At 41.7% G+C, this 5,075-nt stretch overlaps 1 non-coding gene across 1 annotated transcript; it reads right to left on the bottom strand.

Annotated features, from left to right (window-relative positions):
* Positions 1–4,674: 4,674 nt before the first annotated feature.
* On the bottom strand, positions 4,675–4,780 carry LOC120106093 (small nucleolar RNA R71). Its single transcript, XR_005508331.2, has one exon. It is a non-coding gene; the product is annotated as a small nucleolar RNA R71 (small nucleolar RNA).
* Between the last annotated feature and the right edge of the window lie 295 nt (positions 4,781–5,075).

The following is a 5,075-nucleotide window of genomic DNA, read 5'->3' as shown; positions in this document are numbered from 1 at the left end:
ACCGTTCTGTGCAGATGGACAGGCCTAGTAGTAGGGGGCCTGTAGGCAGAGGCAGAGGTCAGACACCAGCGTCACAGCAAAGTGCCGGACCATCTCAGCCATTAGCTCCAGCAGGCAGAGGGCAAGGAAGGGTGTTTACGGTAAATCCACAAGAGGCACAGGCATCGAATGCGGCTGTGACAGGTATGCTCCTCATTGATAAGATTAAAGCTAGAGTGTTGTTTGATTCTGGAGCTACCCATTCATTTGTGTCCCCTTATTTTGCTAAAAGGTTAGCTAAGAATAAGATATTGATGCATATTCCCTTAGTTATTAGCACACCTATAGGGGATAGTATAGAAGTGAGATATGTGTATCCTACCTGTGTGGTAGAGGTAGAAGGTAAGACACTCCCAGTCGATTTGATTGAGTTGGCAGTGTTAGACTTTGATGTCATATTGGGCATGGATTGGTTATCAGACAATCGTGCCACCATTAACTGCCAAGAAAAGAGTGTTATCTTCAGACCTTTAGATAAGGAGGAATTTACATATCAAGGGGACAGGAGTGAGATCCCAATGAATTTGGTGTCTGCAGTAAAAGCAAAGAGGCTGCTGAGAAAGGGGTGTCAAGGCTATCTAGCTTATGTGATGGACACCCAGGTAGAGTCTGTGGATCTGCAGCAGATTCCAGTTGTTAGGGAGTATCCTGATGTATTTCCAGGGGAATTACCAGGATTGCCACTTGATAGAGAAATTGAGTTCAGTATTGAACTTCTTCCTGGTACAAACCCTATATCAATTGCTCCCTATCGTATGGCACCTATAGAGCTGAGGGAGTTGAAGGTGCAGTTGCAGGATTTGCTAGACAAGGGGTTTGTTAGGCCTAATACATCACCATGGGGTGCCCCAGTTCTGTTTGTGAAGAAGAAGGATGGGTCGCTGAGATTATGTATAGATTATAGACAGCTGAATAAAGTGACCATCAAAAATAGATACCCACTCCCCAGGATAGATGACCTGTTTGATCAATTATAAGGGGCTGAATACTTCTCGAAGATTGATCTGCAGTCTGGGTATCATTAGTTAAAAATCAGAAAGGAAGATATATTGAAGACTGCATTCAGAACGAGATATGGGCACTATAAGTTTCTAGTGCTTCCATTTGGGCTGACAAATGCCCCAGCAGCATTCATGGATTTGATGAATAGGGTCTTGATAAATGCTGATTAATCTATAATTTAATATTCTTTTTCCAGCACTTATCAATGTTCTTAAACGGATAACTACTTGTTTTACCATGAAATCGAATAATCATTGAAATAAATTTAAATTATGGTAAGTGATGAGAGCACAAAAATGCGACCTACATATTACTAAAATTAGTGTTATTGTTAACCGATAATGATAAATTCACTGGATTAATATTATATTTAGGTTTAACATAGATTAGTATAAATTAGAGATAAAATGCACATTGAGTACAAATTTGACTTCAAATCGGATCCGAGTCGGGTTCGGGTCCGAATCGGGTCCATCTCTTTTGTGTTTCTGGAAAATAATTTTGGGCAAATCTAAATTGGCCATGTCATAACTATAAGGTGCTGGGTGACCCATGACTTGAAAGACTTGCAACTGACCTCTAGTCAGAACAGATGACCCGTGACGAACTTAGTCCGTCCGTCTACAAGCCAAATTTCATATCACATTATTTTATTCATATGACTAATTGGATGGAACTTGGTATCTTCCAGAGTCCAGACCTTCCTCCAAATCCAATTCCATTGCAGAAACGGGTACATGACCCATATTCAGTTCAACGAGGCGTGAACACAGCCTTCCCGTGATCCCGTTCTTCACGCACGCCACATTCCGTGCGATGACGGGAGACCCCAAGCCCATCCCGCAGCATCCCTACTCCAATCTGTAATCCCGTGATCACGCCTCCTCCACGATTCCTCCCAGCTACCAGCCGGATCAGCCTCCGACGCCGCGTCCGAGCTTCAACTTTCCAGCGATCTCCCAGCACCCGATCAAGCCGTGAAGCCCTCAGCCATTCCGTGCATTCATTCTTCCCCCTTCCGGATCTGCAGCTCCTCCGCCTCCACGCGCGCCTCCTTCCTTCCACGATCGATCCCGTTACTGCAGCCTCCGCGTCCGGACAGCCCGCGACCCCACGTTCCGCCTCCAAGCCGGCACCGCATCCGTGAATGGCGTCCTCCCGTGATCGGCTCCTCCCAGCGCCCGGATCCACGTCTCCTCCTCTTCCAAAGCTTCCGGATTAGCACTCCATCCTAGCTGCTCGTGAAGCGCCTCCTTCCTTCCGCAAGCGATCCATCCCACCATCCGTGCATTCCTCCCAACGATCAAGCCATGATCCTGTTTTCCGAGAAGAAGAAAATCAAGCGCCCATTGATCCCGCGACCGTTTTGATCCTTCGCCGGCTTCAAGGCTTTGGCAAGCTATATAAATGGGAGGACGGCAGAGGAGAGGGGGGGAGCTCGGTTCAATAGAAAAACAGGGGAGACCCCCTGTTTCAATGAAAAGAAGAAGAAAGCCGAGAGGGAGATGAAGAAATAAAATAAAAAAAAGAGAGAAGAGAGAGAGGCTGGGAGCGGAAGGGAGTGAAGAGCAATTTTTTTATGAAGATGGGAGGACTTCCGGCCACCATGAGCAGCTAAGCCTCGGTTTAGGGGTTTGATGAAGCCATAGAGGAGTATTCGTTTCATTTTTATTGATTTGAGTTTGTATTGTAAGATGGTTGCATGATGAAGAATTTATCAATTGATCTTATGATTTATCCAATTTATGTGAATCATTTATCTTGCATAAAATATTTTACATAGATTGATCTATTTCATCGAATCCAACACCTGTGGTTTGGAGGAGATATTCATGTGACATCGATTTCATGTTTAATGACTTAATGATCAGATGCATCATGCTAGGTTAGACAGGTCATGCTTATCGTTAGAGTAGATGGTTTGTGCTAGACTTAGATGATTCATGCTGGGAATTAGTTATAATTTTCTTTTGTGATTGCTTTGGCTTGTAGTCGGAAGCAGTCAAGTCTTACATACAACTCAATCATTGAAAGCGTCACGGATATAAATCTATCGGTGGAATCTAAACCTAAACACCTCTCTCCATAGATAATTCATACTACTACACCCATATTAATTCTTAGTTTTTATCATTTACTCTAGCTTATCCCCTTTGAAGTAATTATTTAATTACAAAAAATAACTTGTCTCCAATCCCTGTGGATCGACACCCGTAATCACTATCCTACAGGATACGTGCTATTGCGTGGTTTAATTTCAAAATTGAAAGAACCGATCAATTTTTGGCGCCGTTGCCGGGGATTGCTAGCATAGTTATTTTTCTTATTAAAAAAAATTATTTAAAAAATTAAAAAAAATTAAAAAAAAAATTTCTATTATTGTTACTTTTCTTATCTTCTTTTTCTCCCTTACTAATTTTTATTTATTTATTTATTTATTTTATCAGGAATCGAAAAAAAAAGAATCTGGGATGATCAAAAGGAGAACTGCCGGAAAAGAAATGCTGTAGAGGTTTGCAAAAAAAAAAAAAAAATTAAATTGCTGGGGAAATTTCTTTTGGTAACCTCTAAACTTTTTTTATTTAAATTAATTACTGGTTTGAAATTTTGTGGTGATTGTTTGATTTTAATTACAGCAAAATTGTGAATGCATGCCTGATATACATACACAAATCAATTTGCACATAGTAAGGGCAATCACCCCAACAAGATAAGAGCCGGATTTCATCACCGGACTCTTGCCCAACTTAGGTGAACTCAATCTCACATAGTGTCATCTTTAATTAAAATCAATTAGACATTGGCCCCTAGGGACATTCGAGCTCAATAGGACGAAGATCACCGAAAGTTGCACCAATTTCGCTCTGTGGCTTAGTTGATGTCTAGGCAAGCTTTGTCCCTATAAGGGAGATAGTTCATCTGTTCGAGGCAAGTGGGTTTTAAGTGGGACCTTTGCGAACGCATCGTGACCCCTCCACTTACCTGGGAGCTTACCTGGTCAACTCGGTTCATTAGACCGGATTGAAGGCTTAGGTGCCCTCTTCAAACCAGTTAGGAGCTGTCTAGTGATTTTAGGACAAAGACTAGGATTGATATGCTTTTCTCTTTTATTGCATGCTTGATTGATCGAGTACTAGTGTATGCACGGTAGTCGTTCTAGAGTACAAAACCTATTACCTTTTGACCCTGAAATAGAACGAACCCTTAGGAACATTCGAGCTAAGATCAAAACATTAGGATCATCCCCACCTCTTAAGATGGCTGAAGAACAACCCAAACTCCTGAGGGAATACTTTACTCCCACTATTTACACTTCTCCATCTTGCATTCGATTACCTGAGGTAGCAGCTGTACAATATGAAATAAAGTCTAGTGTGATCCAAATGCTTCCATCTTTTTATGGGCTCACCAATGAAGATCCATATAAACACCTAGATGAATTCCTTGAGATTTGCACCACTGTCAAGATTCAGAACTTCACTGATGATGCCCTGAAACTTAGGTTATTTCCCTTCTCCCTTAAAGATAGAGCCAAACAATGGCTGAATTCTTTAGAAGCTAACTCAATTCGTTCTTGGGATCAAATGCAACAAAAATTTCTTAAAAAATACTTTCCCATAGGAAGAACGAACCAGTTTAGACGTGCCATTACAAGCTTCTCCCAAACTGAGGGAGAAGAATTTCATGAAACTTGGGAGAGATTTAGGGACCTAATCCGTAAATGCACTCATCATCAAATACCTTAGTGGCAACTAGTGCAATATTTTTATGACGGATTGACTGAACGAAATAGTCAGATGATTGATGCCGCATGTGGGGGGACATTCATGCTTCAAAATGAGCATGAAGCATGGAAATTATTTGAAAATCTAAATGAAAACTCCCTCCACCATGCTTCATGTTCTCGTCAAGCACCCCCGAGTTTTCAAAGAAAAGGGACCATTTGTGAAATAAGTCATTCTATGGACCTGTCTAGCAAGGTAGATGCATTGTCCCATAAGATTGACCAACTGATGATAGGTGGGCATTACATG

This window comes from Phoenix dactylifera, chromosome 15 (assembly GCF_051530095.1).
Source record: "Phoenix dactylifera cultivar Ajwa chromosome 15, Ajwa_hap1_PhDact_Kaust_v1.1, whole genome shotgun sequence".
NCBI classification, from domain to species: Eukaryota; Viridiplantae; Streptophyta; class Magnoliopsida; order Arecales; family Arecaceae; genus Phoenix; species Phoenix dactylifera.
This window is presented reverse-complemented; position numbering and strand designations above follow the sequence as displayed.